At 40.4% G+C, this 26,354-nt stretch overlaps 1 protein-coding gene and 1 non-coding gene across 2 annotated transcripts in view; both read right to left on the bottom strand.

Moving 5' to 3' along the window:
* MARCHF4 (membrane associated ring-CH-type finger 4) overlaps positions 1–26,354 on the bottom strand; it is a 111,304-nt gene that overhangs the window by 52,820 nt on the left and 32,130 nt on the right. The window lies entirely within an intron of this gene.
* LOC120232469 lies at positions 18,482–18,614 on the bottom strand. The gene has a single exon (XR_005528574.1). It is a non-coding gene; the product is annotated as a small nucleolar RNA SNORA31 (small nucleolar RNA).

Raw genomic sequence — 26,354 nt, 5'->3', positions numbered from 1 at the left:
CATATCTATATATCTTTATAGATTATCTATCCTCTCAATACCTAAATATTGACCTATCTATCCATCTACCTATCATCTCAATACCTATCTATCGACCTAGAAAGTGTACAATGTGTCAAAATGATAAATTTGGATAAAGGCTATATGAGTGTTCATTGTACTATTCTTTGAACTTTTTCTATGTGTTTGAATGTTTTTAAAATTAAAAGTTGGAGAAGACATTTTGTTTTTAAAGAAATAAAGCCAGGCACATGGAGCTCCTACCCTGGACTCCAGACCTGCTTCTTCAATAGCCATGGACACTAGTTTCCTGTGTCAGCCACCCTGCGGGCTGATAGTGGGTCCATGTCAGCAGGTAAGCAGACTGGATGGGAGAGCCCTACAGTATGCCCAGCCTTGCCTAAAGTGTGACTTGTAAGCTCAGACTGCACTTTGCTCCCTGAACCCTGTGTTATGACCTTCCCACTAAGCAGTGTGCTTCCCAGCATTTGTCCCTGACAGTCCTGAGGAAGAGATGGCGCAGGTTGACAGTGGAGCCCAGACTATGACGTCCGCACATTGCCCAGACAGTTATATATCATTCATAGCTCATTAACCCAAGCTAAAAAAAGAAAGCCACTCAACATAGCCAGCTTCTAATCCTCAGGACACTGATCCTGGTTGGGTTTGGATTATACAAACTCTTAGCCACTCCTGGGCCCCTGCTCCTACCTTCTAGTCCTTTCAGAGAAGGGTAAAGACATTCAAATGTATCATGATTGTTCTTTGTGTTTACTTCTCATGAATGGCAGAGGCACAGTATTTGAAGAGGGAAGACAATAGTTACCATGGCCACAATAAACTCTCAGTGCTGTTTGTAAACTTCCATCTCCCCTTGCCTTTTGATGCATCCTCACCTCCATCCCTGATAAGCATAAAAAATAAAGAGTTGATTCTAATGGCAACATATCTTTACAAAGCATCTGGTTCTGGAGATCCCATGGCACTTTACAGATGGTTTCTGGAAAACCTAATTAATCCTCATGGTGGGTCTGTGAGGAAAGAGGTTTTGATCTAAATCTACCCTGGTGATGGGACAGAATAAGATGGGTGGAAATTATAGCAGGAGGAATTCAAGCTAGAAGAGAGGTAGAATTACCAGATGGTAGGGACAGGAAATAGATTTCTGTGGCAGCTGGCACGTCTCCTTTTCCAAAATAGTTTTAAAATAAGAGAGAACTCCCTATAGTGGACATAGGACACTTGCTTTTCCATTTCCGGCTCAAACCACATGGTCCGTGTAAGGCTGACTTGCCTCCACCACACCTAGGTTCCAGGTGTGTGCATGTCACCCAGCCTAACCAATCAGTAGACAACTACCTGGGACACAGCGATTGGTTTAGGAATGGGTCACATGACCCAAACTATCTAAGGAGGTCTTCCTAAGGAATTTAAGTTTTGGAGAAAGACACTGTCTTAGCCTGAGATCCTCAGCTGTAAGTACAACAAAAGCCCAGGGATGTCACAGACCGTCTCACCTCCACACGAAGAGACCTGTGTGATGATGCAGACAGATTTCACTACATGGACTGAAGAATGGAAATTGAAATTGGATTCCCCTGCCATTTAAATGATTTGAATCAGCCTATAAATGCCATGGAAATTAGAAAACATTTACTGGTATTAAAAATTTAAAACTAATTGAAAGTGAAATTGCTAGGGATAAAAACCCTTGGCTCCAGGCATGCTGCACCCAACTCCATTCACTTTGACTTCCTTGTTTTTTGTTTTTTGGTAATACAATATTTTGCTTAATACAGTTTCAGTTGGCTTTCTGTCACTTACAACCAAGAGTGCTAACTGACATAGCTCCATTTCCCTGATCTTTAAGCCCCGTTCCATCCCATTCCCAAGCATACACCACTGATCCCAAATGGCTTTGGTGCCTTCATCCTTGGAACAAAGGAACTAATCGAGAGAAAGGGGAATGACATCTCCAAGGCTCTCCTCCCCATTTTACAATGGGTAAGGCACAGAATCCTTGGCCTGGATGAGACCCTGAAGGGTAGCTAATCAGTACTACCACTCAAGTGACGACAGATTCCTCTCAACATGCCACTAGGTGGTCACATCTCAATTGCTTGCCCCTAGCAGTAAGGCTCCCCTTTTACTTTGGGACATTTCCAATCATTACACAGTTTTGTCTATAATGAACCTAAGTCTAGTTGTCTGTTATTTCCAGCCACGGGTCTTGCTCTCTGGGGTGGCACAGAGGCATTTACTCTCTGATTCATGATACCCTTCAGGTACATTTAAGAAGCCAGTATGCCATCCTGCTCCTGTCCCTGCCCCTTTACCTAGCCATTTTCCATGTCACCTGGTTTTAAGTCTCTTCATCATTCTGCCCTTTTATTAACCCAGTTCTGTAGGTATATACTCTTAAAGGCTGACAAGAGAGGCATATACGAGAGCTCTTACTTCTCTTTTCTAGATTTGATACATCAGTGAATGCAGCTCAAGACCACATGGTCATCACCAAGGAAGGGGAAGGGAGAGGAGAGAAGACTCATTTTGAATTAAAAACCATGAGAGACTCATTAATGCTAAGAACAAACTGAGGGCTGATGGGCATGGGGGAGGGCACTTGTTTGGATGAGCAATGGGTGTTATGTGGAAACCAACTTGACAATAAACTATTTAAGAAAAATAAATAAATTAAAAAGTGGGACTCTTGGGTGGTTCAGTCAGTTAAGTGTTAGACTCTTGATTTCAGCTCAGGTCATGCATGATCTCACAGTCATGAGATTGAGCCCCACTTTGGGCTCTGTGTTGGGCATGGAGCCTGCTTAAGATTCTCTCTCTCTCTTTCTCAGCCTGCTTAAGATTCTCTCTTTCTCTCCCCTCTGCCGCTCCCTTGCTCACTCTCATGCTCTCTCTCTCAAAAAAGAAATAAAAATAAAATCTATTTTTTAAAAGTAATATAATGGATTATAAATAATTTGGGAAATAGTAAGAAGGAAACAAAAGATTTCCTTTAATTCTACCACCTAGAGTTAAGCACTGTCACTACTTTATTATTTCTCTTCTAATCATTTTTCTTAAAAATATAAATATAATTTAAAAATAAAATCTGGAATTAAACTCTGGGTAATTATTAGATTGAGGAATATATCCAATGTCATTAATTAACATTATTGGTAACTATTCCAGGATAGTCCATACTGTAGCTGAACTATGTCCTTACTGCGAAACATTTTGGTTTTCTCACACTTTTACTTCAATAAATAACTACATGATTTGAGCATTTCAGTCGAAGTTACCATTGTAGAAGTAAGATTAGAAACAAGTAGAGTACGGACAGTTGTAAGGCTCTTGCTTCTTTCTGGAAAATTCCATTCCAGAAACATTGTATCCATTTATTCTACATTCACAGTTTATGAAGCATTTGTCTTACCACATTCTGCTCAGTATTACATATAATTTCCTGTATTTCAATGAATTTATTAGGAGCAAATGGTATCTAGTTGTGGTTCCAAGTTGTATCCTTTGCTTATCTGTAAAGTTGAAAATTTCTTAAGTTTAATAAAACAATTTTTAAATGGAGTAGAACTGGCTCGTCTTTTTTATTTCTTCCATTTTTTCAGAGGTAAACGGTCTCTAATTGCTCCCTTCAGTTGCATTTCTTTAATTATTAGTAAAGTTGAACATTCCTAGGTTCATTACAACAGTTTTTAAATAAAGTAAAACCAGTTATTTTGACTTATTCCATTATTTAATGCCTGGTGTATTAATTTCACAAATTGGATAAACTCTACTGATAACAAATTTTAAATACTAAAAGTTATAACATCCTTAGGCTGGATCATAAAGTTGCCATAGGTGCTCCACAGGTCAGTTTTCTTCTTTTTCTTTTCTTCTCTTTCTTTTCTTTTCTTTTTTCCCCTTTCCCTTCTTTTCTTTTTCTTTCTTTCTTTCTTTTAATTGCATGCCATTTGCTCCTTGACAACTGCACAGGTCAGTCTTAAAGAAGCAAATGGCATGTGGCATGAGATGAGACTTCAAAATTTTATTTGGTTTTATTTTTAATTTTCTAAATTTATTTTTGAGACAAAGAGGGACAGAACATGAGTGGGGGAGGAACAGAGAGAGTGGGAGGCACAGAGTCCAAAGCAGGTTCCAGGCTCTGAGCTGTCAGCACAGAGCCTGATGTGGGGCTTGAACTCATGAACTGTGAAATCATAACCTGAGCTGAAGTTGGATGCCTAGCCAACTGAGCCACCTAGGTGGCCCTGACACTTCAAAAATTTAAAAGCACATGTAAAGGGGCATTGTCATCTTCCTCCCATTGGCTGGCTCTGAATACATCCCCGTCTCTCTCATCTTCATTCAAAACATTTTGATGTGATCCCTAGATATGGAAAGAATGTAGAGAAATCTAGTTTCTGAGGGTTATGGAGGGGCAGAGATTTTTCTGGGCTCCCAAAGACTGATGTGAATATTGTATGTGAATATTGTATGAAAGACATCAAAGATATCTGATGCCCTACCATTTAGATGATTTCAATCAGTCAGTAAATACCATTAATTAAGGATCCACTCTGAGCTAAGGCCTGAAATAGGCATTATGAGAAGCACTTAGGGCCTGGGCAATAATGGAGAAATGGAAGTCATTGTAGAGAGAGGAGACGGTGGGGCTGGAAAGCCATGATAATGAGAGCCATTGATTCTCTCCCCCTCCTGCTTCCTAGGTTTTACTTCTGGTTTCCAAGTGAAATGGGGATTATAAGAGAACCAATCTGCATTATAGCTGTGCGTTGTAATCACAAGATACTATTTAGGGACACTTAAATTAGATCTCTAGTTCAAACATTATACCAAAATAAATTCTAGATGAATTTAACACTCAACAGCTTTTAACAAATGTCTTTCATGTATCTAGGTTAGACACCAGGTTAGGTGCTGGGAATACAAAACAGACATTTCTGCCCTCCATAGAGTCTACAGTCTAGTTGCAAATATTGAGTAAGTAGACAAGTAAAATATGTAACTGTGATTCTTGATACAGCTCGTGAAAGAAAACAATAGGGTGCTAAGAGAAAGAAAAACAGGAGCCTGGAGAATCTTTTTTTAGATTCCATAACAAAGTAAAGCAAAGCTTCTCTGAGATGATATTTACTCTGAGTCTTGAGGAATGGGAAGGCGCCACCCAGTTGCAGAGTGGAGAAAGATCACTCGAGGCAGAGGATTAACTGCCAAAAGACCAAAAGAGTTGAGAGAGCTAAAACACACAAGAAGAAAACACAGATAAATATTTTTATAACCATGGAATAAAGACACCCTTTCTACATGTGGTTCCAAAAAAGCTGGAAACACAGAAGTTTAAGAACATCAGAATGTTTAACTTCTTCGTGGCAGAAAGCACAGGAAGACCAATGGTAAATGAGGCAAAATGGCTGTAACTTGTATGACAGTTCTTTACTGTTTAGAAAATCCTTAAATCCAAATATGAGAAAGGTTAATGCTCCCAAAGAGGGGGGACAGGTCAAGGGAGATCACAAAACAAGAAACACAAATGGCCAATACACAGAGGACAAACTGTGAAACTTCTCTACTAAATAGAGAGATGCACATAAAAGCAATGATCAGGTACCATTTTTCACTCATGAAATAGGCAAAGACTGAAAAGCTGTAATCCTCAGAATTAAGGGGAGTAATGAGAAGCAATTACTTCTCATATCCCCTGCTGGGGGGAGGATGTACATCACTCTAACCCTTCTAGAGAACAGGGAGCAAAAGTCTTAAAGACACGCACACTCTTCAAGTCGGCAATTCTAGTTTTAGGAATTTATTATAAGGAAATACCCCAGTTCCTTAGGAAGATTTAACAATGATATTGCTCATTGAAACATGCTAGAAGTATGTTCTACTCTCATGTATACCTGATAGAAGTATATTAAATCATGCTTAAAAGTCAGGGGCGACCTCCAGAGATTCATTCGTACGATGGAATACAGTGAAATCATTAAAAATTATTTTATAATGATTTCAAAATCTATATTTTATTGACATGGAACTGTGTTCAAGATGTTAAGTGAAAGATGCAGGTTTTGTGTTAAATACTATATGTGCACAGAAGTGTCCTTAAAATGTTAAGAACGGTTATCGCTGACTGATGGGATACCATGTAGTTTTTACTTTCTTTTTTATACCTTTATATATGGTATGGTAATTTTAGAACAAACAAGCATTACTATTTGTCATAAGAAAAAAATAAAGCTGTTTTTATATTGGGGTGCATAAGCATGAATCATCACCGTCCCCTTGGGCCAGAAAGGGCTGGAAGATGATCCTATTTCACTTCTTTGGAGCAGGTCTGTTTGATCAGCATTACCGGAGCCTCGGGAGCAGGGCTAATCCTCCGGGAAGGCAATATCCTCCTCCAATCCCCTTCTATCCCCGGTTTAGACACAGTCACCCCATCCACATAAGCCCCCTGCTCAATCAATGTTTTCTCTTTTCCTGGGAAACAAAGCCCTTTGCGTGCTCTGATTCATTGCCCGGTTGGAAGCTAAGTCACCAGAGCCTCAGACGCAGGTGTCTGGGGTGACACAGCGCGACACAACGTCTCCAGAATAAGGGCAGCCCTTCCGCCTTCGCGGCTGTGAAATGTCAGGCGTGATTAGAAAGGTCACTTGTCCTGACAGCTCTCTGTGCTTCCCGGAGAGCAGTCTTCCTGCTGGGAACATTCTTAATTGTACTCCCCATTGTGGGGTCCCTGCCTGCTAACTCCCTTATAATAAAGGAGGCCCTATTCTCCCCCAAGTCCTTCCTGAACATGAAAGAAAACTGCCAAAGCCTGCAAAATCTTGCAAAACAGAGCAGCTCCCTGATTCAATATCTAGACGAAAGGTGAATTTCTAGGAAAGAGTGTTGCATGGTGGAAGAAGGAAATCTCATTCTTGGAAAAAGAAATATGCAGTCCTAGAGAGCATGTAGTGAGGAAGGGGGGAAAGGGGGTCAGAGGAACAGAAAAAAGAAGAGACACAACCAAAAGCCATATCCTTAGAGCAAGGAAGTAAGAAAAACACATGCCACTACAAAGCACAAACTCTGAAGCCTGAGGCAGAAGCTCTCTCAACAGCTGTGTGCTCCTGGCCCCACCCCTGCAGGTCAGGGGTCCCGCTCAGAAATCTGCATTTTAGGAAAGCACCCACGGTGGTTTGGAGCAGGCAGTCTGTGCGCCCTACTTTGGGAATCCCAGCACAGAGAATAAGGATGGACATGTTTGAAAGATTAGTAGTTGAGCATACCAGAGACATCCAAGGTGGGCGTAGAGTGAAGGATGGAATGGGGTGAAAGAGGAAGCCTGCCTGAAAGGAAGGATAGGAATGATAGCTACCTAACTCTCTAGGAACTAGAGTCCCAACTAACCCAGGAGTGGCTTCTGACCCTGTTAAACACTTGCCTGATACGAGTGTTCCCCCACCACGCCATAATGTCTAACTGATGTCTTTCTACCGGCCCTGCGCTCTGGTAAAGCACTGTCTGGACACTCACCCCACCCCGAAGCAGAGTTTCCATTGTGTGTACAACTTGCCAGAGGATCCGATTCAAATGCAGATTCTGACTCAGTAGGTCTGGGGTGGGGCCTGAGATTCTGATTTCTAGCAAGGTCCCAGACAGTGGTTCTCAGTTCAGGCTGCCTAGTGCACTCACCTGAGGAGCTTTGGGAAAGGCAATGTGTGAGTCCCACTGCCAGAGATTTGAATGAAATTGGTCTGAGGCATCAGGATATTTAAAGCTCTTCACTAAAGCTGGCATCCACTGCTCAGGACACCCCAAGGAGAGTCAGGCAGAGGACAAGAGGGGGTTGTCAGGCCATATTCCCTCTTCTTCAGTAGGTACTAATTCAGCAGATGAATGTGGAAATTCTGCATCTGGATCCAGATGCAGACTGAGACCTCTGGGTTTAAATATGGCTTCGACCATATTTTACATTTTAAGAACTATTATAATAATTGTAAATATCTTGAAAATTCTCTTCCACACATTATATACTACTTACTCTTCATAATGTGAGGTAAGACATTTTATAGGAAGTAAAACAAGACTAACAAGAATAGTGAGCATCAGGTATCAGGTTCCACCTCAGACCCACTGAATCAGAATCTGCATTTTAACAAGATCCATAATTTGTGTACACATTAACATTGGAGAAACACTGCATGCCACATGCCTCTAATCTCTGGCTGGCTCCTGAAGGGTTAAAGAAAACACTCTTAAGTCGCCTGAAGGTCTTTTTAAAAATGCAGTCTTAACTCTTGTTAATATTGTTTAATTACGGGGCACCCTGGTATCTAGGTCAGTCAAGCAACCCACTTCGGCTTGGGTCATGATCTCACGGTTCATGAGTTCGAGCCCTGTGTTGCCCTCTGTGCTGATAGCTCAGAGTCTGGAGCCTGCTTCAGATTCTGTGTCTCCCTCTCTCTCTGTCCCTCCCCTGCTCAAAAAAATTTTTAATATTGTCTAATTATCCTTAGAGAATCTTGGGATGATGTCTGAATTAGGAGACATGTTTGAGAGCATTCAGTTCAGTTTTTGGCAAAATGTGGCCTGTAGAAAACCACCTCCATTAAATCACCTGAACCTCCCAGACCTCCTAAAACAGCATCTCGGGGGTAGAACTAGGAATCTGCATTTTGACTGGCTTCCCGGATGGCTCTTATACTTAGGCTGAGAACTACCACCCTAGACATGTAAAGGAAAGTTGTTACCAATATTAAACTGCTCTTTTAGGGAGTGGACAACATTTTTATTCCCTGTGTGACTGGCTCTAAATTATCCATGTTAATATGATGTCCTGGGGGGTGCAGATATGATGTAGGAGGGATATTTTCCTTTCATTTCCTCGTTTCCACCTTCTGGCTGCTTCCTCCCTACTGTGGTTGCCTCCAGAGTGTGGACAGGGCAGAGGGGACCATGCAGCACTTGGCTCGTGGCTCTACTGAGAGATCTGCTGAAAGAGGAAAGGGGGGTTGAGACAAGTAGAAAGGTGAGGACATCAGCCAAAATGAAGTTTCAGGATCATCTATGGGTTTTGGTATGTCTGTGTTTGCCCCATTGGTTGGCAATGTTAGTTTCTCTCCTCATAGGGATTTCCAGGATAATGGGAGTGTTTTGTGTGTAGTTAGCTTTTGTCATGTTTTGTCAAAGAAATGCTGCAGGGACGCTGGGCTCAAAAACATCAAATCCAGTTCTTGTCATCACTCAACACCCTCCCCCACGATGAGGAGCCAGTTTGGGCTCTGATGTACATCAGCTTCCTGTTCCTTTGAAAGCAAACTCTTTTTACACTCCTCCACAGGCAGGGAAAGGAGAGAAAACATACGACCAGGTCCTGTGGTGATGGTGTGGAAGATACAAATGGAAGAGAGAACAATGGACACATTGACTCTTCAGAGAATTCTGCAATTGCAGAGCAGTTAGTGGTGATGGAAGACATGGGAAAAATATCAGCCATTGCTCCAACTGTCTGACACTAAGTAGGTAAAGGAATCATGTGTTAAAATTGCCAAAAACAACTAAAAATTACCAATGAAAGAAATTAAAGAAGGTACAAACAAGTGGAAAGCTGTACCATTAATAGATGAGAAGACATAATAGTATTATAATGTCCGTACTACTCAAAGCAATCTACAGATTCAATACAATCTCTATCTAAATTCCAATGTCATATTTTTACAGAAATAGAAAAGACCAATTAAATTTCATATGGAACCACAAAAGATCCTGCAAATCCAAAGCAATCTTGAGAAAGGAGAACAACTCCTTCTGATGGAGACATCAACTTCTTTTTTTTTTTTTAATTTTTTAATGTTTTATTTATTTCTAGGAGAGAGAGAGAGACAGTGTGAGCAGGGGAGGGTCAGACAGAGAGGGAGTCACAGACTGAAACAGGCTCCAGGCTCCGAGCTGGCAGTCAGCACAGGGCCCGACGCGGGGCTCGAACCCACGAACCGCGAGATCATGACCTAAGCGAAAGTCGGACGCTTAACCGACTAAGCCACCCAGGCGCCCCTGGAGACATCAACTTCTTGATCTCAAAATATTTTGCCAACCTACAGTAATTAAAACAATATGGCACGGCACAAACATATATATACAGATCAACGGAACACAGTAGAGAGCTCAGAAATCAACTCATGCATATACGGTCATCTTCAACAAAGATGACAAGAATACACAACGAGGAAAGGACAGTGTAGCATCTTTAACAGGTAGTGCTGGAGGGGACTCCTGGGTGGCTCAGATCTGACTCTTGATTTTGGCTCAGGTCATGATCTCACAGTTCATGAGTTCAAGGTCCATGTCAGGCTCTGCACTGACAGCATAAAGCCTGCTTGAGAGTCTCTCTCTGCCCCTCCCCGGCTCATGTTGTCTCTCTCTCTCTCTCTCTCTCTCTCAAAAATAAATAAACTTTAAAAAAGAAAAAGTGCTGGGAGAACTGGATATCCACAATGCAAAAGAATGAAATTGAACCCTCATCTTAAACCAAACACAAAAAAATCAACTCAAAATAGATTAAAGATTTAAATGTAAGACCAGAAACTACAAAACATCTAGAAGAAAACATTGGGTTAAAGGTTCATGAAACTGGGCTTGGCAATGATTGCTTGGATATGATACCAAAAGCCTAGGAAATAGAGACAAAATTAGACAAGTAGGACTACATCAAACTAAAAAGCTTCTGCACAGCAAAGAAATAACCAACAGAGTGAAAAGGTAACCTACAGAATGGGGGAAAATATTTGCAAACCATATGTCCTAGAAGGGGTTAATATCTGAAATATATAAGAAACTCCCATAGCTGAATTGGGAAAACAAAACAAACCAAGCAAATAAACAATTAAAAAAAAAAAACCCAATCACCTGATTGAAAAATGGGCAGAGCACTTGAACAGACATTTTTTTCAAACAAGATATACAAGTGGCCAACTGGCATATAAAGAGATGCCCCATATTGTTAATCTTCAGGGAAATGCAAATCAAAACCACAGTGAGGGACACCTGGGTGGCTCAGTCAATTAAGCATCTGACTTCAGCTCAGGTCATGATCACTCGGTTCATGAGTTGGTGCCTCACGTCAGGCTCTCTGCTCTCAGCACGGAGCCCACTTCAGATACTCTGTCTCTCTCTCTCTCTCTTTGCTTCCCCCCGACTCATGTGTGCTCTCTCTCTCTCTTTCTCTCAAAAATAAATAAACACTTAAAAAATTACAAAACCTCCTCACACCTCTTAGGATGGCTATTATGAAAAAGACCGGTTAGAAAAATTAGAGCCTTTGTACATTGTTGGTGAGAATGTAAAATAGCACAGCTCCTATGGAGAACAGTATGGAGTTTCCTCAAGAAATTAAAAATAGAACTACCATAGATCCAGCAATCCCACTTTTGGGCTTATATCCAAAAGAACTCAAATCAGGAATTCAAAGAGAGATCTGTATTCACATGTTCATTGCAGCATTATTCACAATAGCTGAGATATGGAAACAATCTAAATGTCCACCAGTGGATGATTCTATTGAGAAAGTGTAGTATATACATATGGTGAAGTACTATTCAACCTTAAAAAAGAAGGAAATCCTGACATATGACAACTGGATGAACCAGAAGGACATTATGCTAGGTGAAATAAGCTAGACAAATACTACACGATTCTACTTATCCGAGGTATCTAAAATAGTCAAACTCATATGAACAGAGAGTAGAATAGCGGTGGTCAGAGGCTGGGAGAAGAGGGAAATGGGGAGTTGTTTAAATGGGTATAGTTTCAGTAATGCATGACTGTAAGTTCTAGAGGATATACTGTACAACTTAGTTAAGATACTGTATTATGCACTTAAAATTTTAAGAGGGTAGATATCATGTCTATATCATGTTCTTACTACAATAATGAAGAAAACAGGTTACCGGGGAAAAGAAGGTTTTGCCAAGCAAATGCAACCAGCCATTGCCAACTGACCTGGGATGTGAGCTGCAGAAATGACTGGGTGTGGCTCATCGGAGCATCTTCCCTTCTTGCAGCAGGAAGCTCACTATAAGTACCTTAGAAAGCATAGTCTCTGTTTTTCATCTCCAGACTCTGCAAGTTAGTGCTTCTATTGGAGCAGCTCATCCCTAAAAGAATGTGATACCAAGGGAGGAGGGTAGTTTCTCACCACCTGCACTGAGCGAAACGTAAGGAGTAGGGAGCCAAAGGGAGCCACACATCATTCAAGAGTCAGGTGTGTGTCTGTCAGGACAACCACAGCTCTAGATGCTAGAGATACAGCAGTGAAGAAACCAGGCAGTACCCTTGTTCTCTGGTGATTCAGTCTAATGGAAAGAGAGACTACAAATGAGAACTTTAAAATACATATGTCGGGTGTCATGAATGCCATGAAGATCATTATATCAGGATAAAGGGACAGAGAGTGATAGAAGCTACTAGCAGGTAATTAAGAAAGGCCTCTGGAAGGAGATGAAATTTAAGCGGCGACAACAAAAAAGGGAGGGGATGAACTATTTGAATATCAGGGGGAACCGTGCTCCAGACAGAGGAGTGCCAGTTCCCATGTGCTGAAGAAGGAGCAGTCTGGGGTGAGCAAAGAACCCCACAAAGGCCTCCATGGATAGAAGAATACACAAAATGACATCAGAGAGGCGGTCAGGGGCTTCAACCCTCAGGGCCTTGTTGGTCATGGGTGGAATTCTGAATTAGCTAAGCACTTACAACTTAAGAGATTTTTCTCCCCAAAACCTTAGTGATGTGACTAAGAAAAATCATCATAACTACTTCTTTAGAGATTGTTAAAAACAAAAGCATTAGAAAAGGCATACACAAAAATGAAAGCAATTGTGTTAGGGTGGTAGGATTATGGAATTTACTGTCTTTAAAAGCCCCCCCACAAATTCATGATTACTGCAATGCTTACAGAATATATTATGTGTTTTCCTTGAGACAAATCAACCACCTCAGGGGCAGGATGATGCTTCTGCAGCCCTACTACTTGGAGTTGCACCCAAATGCATGTCTCTCATAGATGCTCACAGACTCAGTGAGCCTCTTGAGATGGGTTACATGTTCTGTCTGGAGCAGGAGAATAAAAATTCCTCAGGCCTTTCCTGAATAGGTCAATATAACCTGAGCTTCTGTACTTCATCCTCAAGGTCTCAAATAGCCATGCTTGTAGAGAGCTCGATGGCTAGAGAAGTACACGCTGATTTTGAGCAAAGAGGCTACAGGCCTTCTACTGCCCTTGTTCCCAATGCTTTGGTTTAGTTCTTCTTCATCTCCCTAGTGTGCTGGGCTGTGTCAAAGGGAAGGTGAAAAATCTGCTTAGACCCTAGGACCATGGTAAGACATAAAGGTAGACTCAGAGAACACAAAGGACTCAATGTTAAACAAATCCATAAATTATGTCAGCTGTTAAGGTATTCTTTCTGTGATGTTTTCTGGAAAATAAATAAGAAAGGCACGTGTCACATTTCAGCCTTTTATGGCCCAGTTCCTATGGGTGCTTAGTTTTCTACCTCTCTTATGAGCATCCAATTTAGTTGGTAACGAAAATGTCCACTGATTGAGCACCTACTATGGGTTAGTTTCTCTGAAAAGCATATCACATAACTTAACTCATTTAATCCTACAAGGAAGACAGTATTACCTCATTTTGCAGATCAAAGTAACTGAGACTAAGACACATTAAGCCATTTGCTCAAAAATAACACAACCAGCAGTGTATAACCCTGGTTTAAAACCTACCTCTACCAGATTCCAAAGCCCATGATCTTAACCATCACACTAGATAGCCTCTTGGGGCACATAAGGGAGTATAGTGTAGCCTCTTTTCCCTTAAGTAAGATTTTGAAAAAGTTGTCTGAAATTGGGTAAAAGCAAAAAGGAATGGTGATATTAAAATGCCAGAGCTGTAATACACAATTAGAAGTTCAGAATGGAAGGTTGGGTGTGACAAGAGGGTCATTTAGTCTAGGAAACAGACTTCCTAGTGTTTGTATGAGGACTTTAGCTCCGCAGTCAAAACTCCAAGGCTTCCCACAACTTGGACTAAGTACTTCCCATTCATTCATCCACTCAAACAAATATTTAATTTAATATCTACCATGTGCCAGGCTACAAAGATACAATGGTAAACAAAAACAGAATGATCCCCACTCTAATGAAGCATATGTCTATATACAATAATGTCCCAAATAATATGAAACTGTAATGGTGGTAAGTCCAATGCAAGAGAGCTAAGTGGTGTTAGAAAAACATGTAAGTGGGAATTGGTCTGACTTGAAAAAGTGATGCTTGAGCCAAGATATGAATGATGGCTAGTGGTTAAGGAGGCAAAAATGAAGGATAAATGCTAATAGAATTACCCACCCATTCCCATCCTCTCTTCTTCTCAGCTTGCCATGGCAGAAACCTGAATCCTGTGAAATGGAGATGGGATTCTACAGGAAATGGATCCTTCAGGTCTCATTTTTCTAAGCGAATGTAGCCCTGGGAACACTGAAAGTTTTATTCATTAAGGAGAAAGAAGAGATCAGGTGACTTGGTGATACAAAACCAGAATGGCGATGTTGGTATTTTATCCTCTGTATATCAGTCTTTTGGACTCCTTGGTAACACTGCTAATCAGGCAGGACAGCCATTGTCTCACACACTGCATTTGTCTGAGCTAGAAAAAGACACCCATTCTTCCAAGGAAGACCCAACTCAGGCCAAGACACCTGGTTTGAGGAGTTATTCCCTCCTACTGCTCCCACGACCAGTTCCCTCAACCCAAACCAGACACTCTGGTTCAGCGAACAACTGTGACATCTGTAGATGGTGGGCCTGTGGACAGATCTCTGTTACACAAGTCTCTGTAGCTGAGACAGCTGTGAGACAAGGACTAGGGGTACCTGGGTGGCTCAGCTGGTCAAGTGTCAAACTCCTGGTTTTGGCTCAGGTCATGATCTCGTGGTTCACGAGTTCGAGACCCATGTCGGGCTCTGCACTGACAGTGCAGAGCCTGCTTGGGATTCTCTCTCCCTCTCTCTCCACTCCTCCCCTGCTCATGATTTTTCTCCCTCTCTTTCTTTCTATATCTCACTATCAAACTAAATAAGTAAACTTAAAAAAAAAACAAGGATTAGAAAATAAAGGGTTGTGTACAATGATGCATTCTCGTGTGTGTGTGTGTGTGTGTGTGTGTGTGTGTCCCCTGGTGAATAAAGGCAAATCATCGAAGATGATTAGAGAAGTCCAAGGGGAGCAACAAGAATGAGAGCCAGCAAAACCATCTTGTCCTGGAATGTATTTACCAGAACCAGTAACAAGGAGAAATGTATTTATCGCAGACAAGGAGAAAGCAAGAAGTGGACAGCAAGCCACTAGGAGAGAAGAAAACCAACACCAGATGACTAGAGACTGGTGATGAGGTGCCTGTAATAATCAAAGGAGTTGAAGGTTGGTTTGGTCCCTGCAACCTGACTCCATTCTGGTTTAGAGCAAAGTTTTTAACTTCAGGTCCATGAATGAGCTTCAGGGGATCTCTGAGCTTCCTGAATTTGCACATAAGTGTACATGAACACTTTTTTTCTGTGTGGAGGGTTCTTAGCATCAGATGCTCAAATGAAGAACCACTGTTCTCTGGATATACAGATGACCTCCCTGAGTAGGTCAGAGCATTCTCTGTAAAGACAGAAACATCTTAGTCTCTGGGGCACCTGGGTGGCTCAGTCTGTTAAGCGGCTGACTTTGGCTCAGGTTGTGATCTCTTGGTTTGTGAGTTTGAGCCCTGCATCAGGCTTTGTGCTGATGGCTCAGAGCTTGGAGCCTGGAGCCTGGAGCCTGCTTCAGGTTCTGTGACTCCCTCTCTCTCTGTCCCTCCACTCATATTCTGTCTCTTTCTGTCTCTTAAAATTGAATAAATGTTAAAAATTATTTTTAAAAAATCTTTTCATGAAATGTCCTGACAAGAAACAAAGCTACTTACTGTGAAGGCCAACAAAGTCATAATTATCTTTGAAAAAAGAGCTACCAATGCTTCAAAGTGCCCTTTCCCTCTTGTGTGGAATTTGACCGCCCTGCCCATAAGAACCCAATGGTAATTCTGAGCAGCTTGAGTTTTCTGAATGAGTATTCCTAAAATTGAAAAAGCAAAGTGTGTTCATCAACAGTGTTTACACGGGTACTTCAGTAAGTTACGTTCACATCATTTCTTCCTCCTCAAGCTTTTAGCAATTAATTTTCTCCTTCTTTGCAATCATCCAAATGATTAGAACACAATAGAACAGATGAACATCTAGGTAGGCACTGGAGTCCTTTATGTGGAGTTCAAGACTTGGCTGTTCCACTTACCAACTGGAAAAATTATTATGTTATTTCCTCACCCTGAACTTCAACTTCAACACCTGGCAAATTGGGGACAATAACAGTACCTACTTTAGAAGGTATTGTGAGGATAAAATAATCCAGTGAATCCACATAAGGTACTTAGTATGGTGTAAGTGCCCCACACAAGTTAGAATTATAATTTACCCCATGCCTCCTTTTTAAAATTCTGTTTTCACTGTATGCTTTTAAAAATTGAATATAATTTATATACAGTGGGAATTCCAGATTCTAAGTGGACAGTTTAATAAGTTTTGACAAACCCATGCATCTTTTTGATAAACAAAGTGACATGCTCTTTCTGTTGTCTACTTAGTGAAACTTTTTGCTTCCCAAATGTTGAGTTATATTACAATATATAATTTATCTATAAAAAAATCTCCACCCTCTCTCCCTCCAACATACAGTTTCTAAAATAGCTCCTCCCCACCCCCAGACCAATTTAAAACCTGGAAAGAACTTGGTGCAGTCATTTCGCCCTTCCCCGGCATTCAGTAGAGGCCGTGCATAAATCTGTTTTATTTTTAGATCTCAAGGGAAAGTATTTCTACAACCGCCCTCGGTCACCTGTTTCAGCACAGGGCAACACTTAACACTAGAAAACTCTGTCTCTGTGAATCTCGGAAAATGAGTGGTAACAACTAATATTGAGAATGCCTCAGCAAGGGTCATTGAGTGAAAAGTGGGCAGAGATGCGTAAAGTCAGCAACATGAGTGCACATGGGTATGTTTTGAGAATTAGAGGGTGGAAGTAGGGTACAGAGAGTGAGCACTACTCCCTCTGGTCACATGTGGGAAGCCAGGTCTACATGTGGGTACCACATGTTTAGATTTTTTTTTCCACAAGGAAAGGCAGAAATCCTTAATTTTGTGTGAAATGTAATTTTTAAACATTGACTTGGTTGAAAAAAGGGAGCACTCTGTAGCCTAAGCATCTATCTATCTATCTATCTATCTATCTATCTATGTAGATATATCTGCTATCTGCGTGCAAGGCATGGGTCAGTTTACAATCTCTGTTTTAGAATTTATACAGTGTTTTCACATTTGCTATCTCATTTATTGAATATACCTGTAAGACAGGTAAGGCCACCAGGTATACAATCTGGTTTTTAAGAGATGAAAGAGGGGCGCCTGGGTGGCTTAGTCAGTTAAGCGTCCGACTTTCGCTTAGGTCATGATCTCGCGGTTCGTGGGTTCGAGCCCCGCGTCGGACTCTGTGCTGACTGCCAGCTCAGAGCCTGGAGCCTGTTTCAGTCTGTGACTCCCTCTCTCTCTGACACTCCTTTGCTCACGCTCTCTCTCTCTCTCTCTCTCTCCTAGAAATAAATAAAAAAAAAATTAAAAAAAAAAAAGAGATGAAAGAGCTGAGGCTCAGAAATGATAAATGAGTTGCTTAGTCTATGTAGCCAGCAGAACCCAGGCCTTACGGTTTTGTTCCACTGTTTCTCCTACTATGTCCCAGCTTTGATTCCAGAGGCAGCTACAAACCTTGTCCACATCTCAGCAGAGAGGCCACCACCCACAGCTTATCGGTTGTTGATGGAAAATGCAGGAAGAAATGAGGAGCAATTCAAAGAGTAAGTATGTGGATACATAAAACAGAATACTGACTGCACAAAACAATAACAAGGATATTTTGGGGGTTCTAAATATTTGTAGGATTTAAATCCATGATAAAAATAAAAATGGCCAGAAATGGTTGCAATGGACTGGATGTTTGTTCCCTCCCAAACTCATATGTTGAAATTCTAACCCCCAGTATGACGATATTAGAAGATGGTAGTCAGATGATGGGGTGCAACCCTTATGACTGGAATTAGAGCCTTAGGAGAGGACTCCAGGGAACTCTCTGGCCCTCCATCTGCTATGTAAGGTACAACAAGATCACAGCAGTCTGCAACCTGTAAGACCACTCTCACCAGAAGGCCACCACACTGGCACCCCATCTCAGACTCAGCCTCCAGGAATGTGAGAAGTAAGCTATCTGGTCGACAATGCTTTGTTCCAGCAGCCCAAACTGCATAGTGGTTAAGAGGTTTAAATGTTCTAAGGTTTGATAATTCTTTTTTTTTCTTTTCACTGTGTTCCCCCATTCAATCTTAACTGCCACAACCTGACAGACAGAAAGTGCGAGGACACTTTTTTCTTGCATCTCTACCTGAAACCTTAGCAGCAATGGGAACTGCTCCAGGTCTGTCAAATAGATGCATTAAGATTTGATAATTCTTAGCATTGTCTCAAAAATGGGAAAAGTAGCAATTTTTATTAGACTACAGTGAGTGAAGTTGACCACTCAAAAAAATAAAAGAATATATAATTAAAAAACTAAAAGAGAAGGGAGTTATTGGATTAATACAAATGAAGACAAGAAAAGAGAGGGGGAAAAACATAAATCATGTAGGACAAACAAAACAATGGAAAGATGGTAGATATAAACCCAACTATATAAGTAATCATATTAAACATAAATACACTAAGTACTTTAGTTAAAATATAAATTTTATCGGAGTACTAGGCAGGCTGAGTCATAGAGTATGAGACTCTTGATATGGGGGCTGTGAGTTCAAGCCTTAAATGGGGTATAGAGATTACTTTAAAAGAAAATATTTAGGGGTGCCCGGGTGGCTCAGCAGGTTAAACATCTAACTTCAGCTTAAGTCATGATCTCGTGGTTTGTGAGTTCAATCCCCACGTCAGGCTCTGTGTTGACAGCTCGGAGCCTGGAGCCTGTTTCTGATTCTGTGTCTTCCTCCCTCTCTGACCCTCACCCATTCACATCTGTCTCTCTCTATCAAAAATAAATAAACATTAAGACATTTTTTTAAAAAAAGAAAATAGGGGTGCCTGGGTGGTTCAGTCATTTGAGCATTGGCTCTTGACTTTGACTCAGGTCATGATCTCAAGGTTGTGGGATCAAGCCTGCTTAAGATTCTCCCTCTCTCTCTCTCTCTCTTTCTCTCTCTCTTTGCCCCTCTGCCTCACTCATGCTTGCTCTCTCTCTCTCTCTCTCTCTCTCTCTCTCTGTCTCTCTCTCAAATAAAAAGAAAAAAGAAAATAAAATCTTTAAAAAATATACAAACATTATCAGGCTGAATTAAAAAGATAAAAACCCAATTATATGTTCCTTAAATATAATGACATTAAAGTTTGAAAGTAAAGGATGAAAACTGATAGAATGTCAACACTGACAGAAAGAAAACTATAGACAAAGTAGATTTTACAGCATGAAGCACTACTAGAGACATTTATAATGATAATGTGGAATATATGACAATTCTTAATTTATATATAACTAACATGTAACTCAATACATATAAAGCAAAAATGGACAGAATTTAAAAAAGGAGAAATAAAGCCACAATCACAAAGGAAACCCTTAACACATCTCCCTTAATAACAGATAGAATAATCAGACCAAAAAATCAGTAAGAATATTAAAGAATTGACAAACAAATCTGAACTACAGATTCAGATAAAACACTACTCATACTGATAACATTATGTATATTTTTATCAAGCTCCAAAGTTGAACATATATTGTGCTAAAAGACAAATTCTAAGAAAACTTTCAAGAACTGAAATCACTCAATTTTCTCTGAGCATCTCCAATTAAACAAGAAATCAAGAACAAGAAATGACTAGAATATCACCAAATGTTTAAAGATTAAGTAATAAACTTCTACCTAATTCATGGGTCAAAGAAGAAATCACATGGAGATTTCCATTCTTTATAATAGAAATGTAACATATCAAAAAGATGAGATACAAACCAAACTTTACTTATAAGTCTAAAGACTTATAGTCTTTAGAAAGACTAAAAAAATCAGTAACTTAAGCATTCAACTGAATAATTTAGAAATAGAACAGCGAATTAACCAAAAGTATGCTGGAGAAAGGGAATCACAAAAATAAGATCAGAGGTTAATGAAGCAGAAAATAAACTGCACATTAGGGAAGTCCAACATAAGCCGAAAATGGGGTCTTTGAGAAGCATAGTAAAATGGATGGACCTCTGGCGAGACCCATCAAGACAAAAAAAAGAAAAGCACAAATTATATGTATCAGGAATTAAGTTCACCACAGACCTTTAAGACATTAAAAAGTTAATAACAGACTATTATAAATCACTCTGCCAAAAGTTTTAGAAAATTTAGGTGAAATAAATAATTTTCTGGAAAAGTACAGCTTACAAAACTAATATAAAAGAAATAGGAAATCTAATATCTCTATATCTACTAAATATATGTTTAACTAAAAATCTTCACACAGAGAAAACTCGAGGCCCAATATCTTCACTGGTGAATTGGCCCAAATATTTAATAAATAAACAATATCAACATTATGTAAACTAAAAAGAAGGAAGGAAGGAAGGAAGGAAGGAAGGAAGGAAGGAAGGAAGGAAGGAAGGAAGGAAGGGGTCCCTGGGTGTCTCAGTGGGTTAAGTGTCTGACTTCAGCCCAGGTCATGATCTCATAGTTTGTGTGTTCAGGCCCTGCATCGGGCTCTGTGCTAACAGCTTGGAGCCTGGAGCCTGCCTCAGATTCTGTGTCTCCCTCTCTCTCTGCGCCTCCCCAGCTTGCACTTTGTCTCTTTCTCTCTCTCTTTCTCTCCCTCTCAAGAATAAATAAACATAGAAAGATTTTTTTTAATTAAGAAAAAAAGAAGGAGGGAAAGGAGGGAGGGAGGAAGGCAGGCAGGCAGGGAAGGATAAAGGATAAAGCAAAGAGAATACTACATCCTATGAAGCCAGTATAGGTTTGATACTAAAATCTGACATTAAAGAAAAGAAAAAGGGTGCCTGGGTGGCTCAGTCAGTTAAGTGCCTAACTCCTGATTTCAGCTCAGGTCATGATCTAACGGCTTATGAGTTCCAGCCCTGCAAAGTAAGTTGAGTCCTGTGAGTCTGGCCAGTGAGTTCAAGCCCCACTGCTCTTGACAATGCAGAGCCTACTTGAGATTCTCTCTCTCTCTCTCCTTTTCTCTTCCCCTCCCCTGTGGACTCTCTCTCTCTCTCTCTCTCTCAAAATAAATAAATGAACTTCAGAAAGAAAGAGAGGGAAGGGAAGGGAAGAAAAGGAAAAATTAAATTTCTGGTCAATCTGTTTCATGAACATGACACAAAAATCAGAAACAAAACGCATATCAGCAAATTGAACCCAGTGACACATAAAAAAGCACAACACACAAGGACCAAGTCAACTTGTTCAGAAATGCAAGGACTGTTTAACAAGTGAAAGCCAGTCAATATACATTATATATACATAATAAACACATTTATTTATTTATAAAGGAGAAAAGACATACAGCCATCTTACTAGATGAAGAAAAGAGATTTAATAGAACTTAACACCCATTAATGATTAAAGTTCCTAGTGACTTAGGACTAGAAGAGAATTTCCAAATTTTTTATAGAATATCTACAAAAATTCTAATGCAAAAATAATACTCAATGGAGAACTACCAGAAGAGTTTCCTCTGAAATTAGAAATGAGACAAAAATGCTCACTACCCTTATTTCTATTCAAACTCTCCTGGGAGTCTTAACCACTTCAGTAAATGAAGAAAAGACATAAACTTATATAAAAATTGGAAAGAAAGAAGTATAGTTGCCACTATTTGTAGTCAATACGATCATGCACATAGGAAAAAATAATCTATATGTTATTATAATTAAAAATGATCTGGCAAAAGTTCTTGATTCTTAGGGCCAACAGAAAATTGGAAATCAACACATATACCAGTGGTAAAAAGAAAGTAAAACATTTAGAATATTATTTAAAATAGCATCAAGAATATTGAATACTTAAAAATAAATCTTATGAAAGTTATGAAAAAAACTTATACTGATAACTGCAGAAGTTTGCTGAGAAAAACTTAATAAAATATAAAGATATTCATCTCCCTAAGCACATCTGTGGATTTAATACAATACCAATCAAAATCCCATCTTGTCTGTGGAAACTGACAGGTGGATTCTAAAATGTATGTGGAAATGCAAAGGGCCAAGAACAACCAATACAATCTTGAAGGACAGAGCTGTTTTCAATACCAGGCTTTAAGACTAATGACAAGGCTACAGTAATTAATTCAGTGTGGTATTGAACTAATTCAAAGAGACTAGTGGAAAGGTGTCACAAACAGGACAAATCCATGATGACTTGACTTATGACCAATGTGAAATGGCAGGGCCAATGGTGGACAGACTGGTCTTTTCAATAAATGATGCCAGGCCAGTGGCATATCCATATGGAAAAAAAAGGGAATCTTGAACCCACCTCATCTCCTACACAAACATTAGTTCTAGATGGAAGGCCGTTCTAAATGTGAAGGTAAAATCTATAAAGCTTCTAGAAGAAAACAAAGAAGAATATGTTCATGATCTTTGGGATGGGTGAAGTCTTCTTCCATGGCACCCAAACAGCATCAACCATGGTGTGGGGAGCATTTGGTAAACTTAAGAACTTTAGTTTATCTAAAGGCTTAATTTAGGAAGGAAAAAGGCAACTCCCAGAATAGGAGAAGAATATTTGCAAAACACAGGGATGACAAATGCCTTAAACCCAGAACCTATAGAGAAGTCTGACAAATCAGAAAGAAAGAGGCAGATAACTCAGTAAAACAGAGGGCAAAAGGCTAGAACAGGCATTTCACAAAAGAAGTTGGCCAAAGGGCCAATAAGTTTATTAAAGAACTGCTCAGCTACAGTAATCGTGAAAAAAATAGTTTAAAGCCACACTGGGTGGCTCAGTTGGGTAAGTGACCGACTTCAGCTCAGGTCATCATCTCATGGTTCGTGAGTTTGAACACCACTCAGGCTCTCTGCTGTCCATGCAGAGCCTGCTTCAGATTCTCTGTCTCCCTCACTCTACTCCTCCTCCAACCTCTCTCTGTCTCTTAAAAAATAAATAAACATGAAAAAAAACTTGTTTTAATTAAGACAACATAAAAGAAGAGTGCTAGAGCAGCTGTGGAGCTGCCTCTTTGCTCGGGTGGGGACGGACGGGTGGGGGCGGGATGGGGAGGATGAATCTACAACAAATATGGACACTGACTAGCAGTCTCTACTCAAAGGGAACGTGCATACCCCTCGTCCCAGCAAATGTCAGGTACGTGAATCAAATTTGGCCTCTTGGTCACTCCCGCTTTACACATTTCTCTGCTCTAAAATGATTTCTTTTGACCCCACTTTCTCTAAAATCCTCCAGCTTTCTTCTCACCTGTTTCCCCTCTATTCTGCTATATTTAGCTTGCCCGGCCTCTGGAAGACACCTGTCCCTAGGCCGTCGTTCCTGCTTATTGCAAACAGGGCCCTCGGCACTCTCGGGAACAGACCACATCTGAAATCACTTCCACCCAGGATATGGGGGGGAAACGTTTTTGTAACACAGTGCCAAAGCCACCATTGGTCCCCTCTCCCATGCTCTACATCTAGGCCTGAAATAAACCTAGCTGAGGTGATTCTCTTTTTTAATAACAATAGCTAATGTTGGCGTGGTAGGCAGAATATGGCCCCCCAAAGACATCCATATCTTAAACTGGGGAGCCTGTAAATATGTTATATTCCACGAGAAAAGGGAGTTAGGGTTTGTAGGCAGCTGGCCTAAAATTAGAGAGATTAGCCAAGACCAGCCAGGTGGGCCCCGTCTAACCATACCAGCCTTCAAAGTGGAAGAGGAAGGCCGGGTACGGGTCACACAGGGTCCTCGGGAGTACTAACTGCTGTCGCTGGCTTCAAGATGAAGAAAGGGGCCCGAGAGCTAGGGAATGTGCTGGCCTGTAATTGCTAGGAGGACCCTCAGTTTACAGCCAGCAAGAGAGGAGGGCATTTCCTCCTGTCATCACAAGGAATTGACTTCTGCCAACAACCCAAAAGAACAGAAACAAATTGCCTCTGAAGGCCTCCAGAAAGGAGCTCAACGTGTCAACATCTTCATTTTAGTCTGGGGAGACAGGCCCATATTGGACTTGGAAACCACCGAACTGAAAGAGAATAAGTGTGTCCTATTTATAGCTACAACAATTGTAGTAATTTGTTACAGCAGCAACAGAAAACTAATATAGTTGGCAGGGATGCAAGGAGATGGGACTTTTGCAGGGAAACAGGCTGTTTTATCAGAAAAGAATTCACTAAAACACGCACTTTCCAAATAGCCAAGTTAGCCCAATAGATCGGCAAATTGACCAGATTCACTGTGAGGTAAGCCGTGGCTTCTGCAGTTCTGTGGAGATAGAACCTTCAGAGCTGCTCCCACTATCAAATAGCTATGTGCTATTTCTAGTAATGATGTATGACTTATATGTTGGAAAAAAACAAACGGAAATATCAACTTGGTAGCAATTTGCAGAAAATCTATATAGTTCACAATTCAAGACAAAATTGGTCAAAATACAAAAAAGAAGATACCAATGACAGAGCAGAATCACTAAATCTGCTATCCATGCACCATAGATATGAAATTGCTGACAACGGAGCCAAACGTTCATTGGCCCCAAATCTTATAAACACCAGACGACGGGCTAAGAAAGAAAAAGGCAGAAAGAATTGCATCCATTAATTCCAGAAATTCAAAATTAAAGCTGATGTCATTTGAGGAGCTGATGAAAGAAGGCCCCCAAATGACGAAAGACTGAAAAACCAGAGAATGGCATGCACAAATGTCTAAAACATTCCTATCACAGAGGCAACGCTGAAATGTGAAAATTTAACTTCTAGGAACGTATTAAGGCTGATATGCAATTTGGGGAATTAGCTAATGAGTGCTAAAGATGCATACAATTGAAAAAGTTTAAAAGATATTCACCAGATTGCTAAAGAAATCAGAGAGCATAGGCCCATCCAATAGGAAGTCTTGAGATGTGGGTTTCTAACATGGAGTAATTGGAATGAGATGGCTTAGTAGAAGTTTGTGGAAGGCTAGACATGAGAGGGCAAGCAGCAGAAAAAAAGAGAACAAGAATCCAGAAGAGAATGAAGAGTGTGACCAGTGCCTCAAATATGACAAACATTTGCCATCAATATACAATGACTGAGGAAAGAGAAGTAAATTGGTAACCAGTCCTAAAAATGCTGGACAATTTTAAGCTAGCAGGGGAACTAAGAAGTGACAGTAGTACCCTTATCACATATTAAATTTTGTTTACTAATTGCTAGGAATCAATCAAAGGACCATTGAGAAATGAGCCGATGTCTCATAAAAATGTCAAGAGTAGCAACAGAGAGTGATGTAAAAAGGAATTCAAAAGAAATCAGTAAAACCAGGAAGATTCCTAGTTCCAATGCCAGCAACCTAGTTTCTAATGGGGAAATATACATTTTTGATTATTAAAGATATGCTCGGGGTGCCTGGCTGGCTCAGTTGGCAGAGGATATGATTCTTGATCTCCAGGTCATGAGTTCAAGCCTCACATTGGGCATAGAGATTACTTAAAAATAAAACCTTAAGAGTAAATAAATAAAAATGTAAAGATACTCTAAAAAAATGCATCATTTCAACAAACTGAGCAATTTTTAAAAATATTTCTTTATTTTGAGAGAGAGACAGAGAGTGCGTGAGCAGGGAGAGGGGCAGAGAGAGAGGAAAGACAGAATCCCAAGCAGGGCACAAAACCTGACAGGGGGCTTGACCCCACGAACTGTGAGATCATGACCTGAGCTAAAATCAAGAGTCAGATGCTCAACCCACTGAGTCACCCAGGGGCCCCAAGACCAGCTACTATAGGGACAAAATGAGACCAGTGCACTCCCAGGTGATGGCAATCTCCATGGCACAGGAAAACCTTCTCTGCAGTAGAAATTGCTCTGCAACAATGTTAATAAGTATACTTGTTAAAAATATTTATTCTGTTTATAGAACATTTAATTAATTGACTTTGACTTGCTCTATCTATCTATCTATCTATCTACCTACCTACCTACCTACATACCTACCTACCTACCTACCTGTCTATCA

This window comes from Hyaena hyaena, unplaced genomic scaffold (assembly GCF_003009895.1).
Source record: "Hyaena hyaena isolate Hyena2069 unplaced genomic scaffold, ASM300989v1 scaffold_71, whole genome shotgun sequence".
NCBI lineage: Eukaryota > Metazoa > Chordata > Mammalia > Carnivora > Hyaenidae > Hyaena > Hyaena hyaena.
This window is presented reverse-complemented; position numbering and strand designations above follow the sequence as displayed.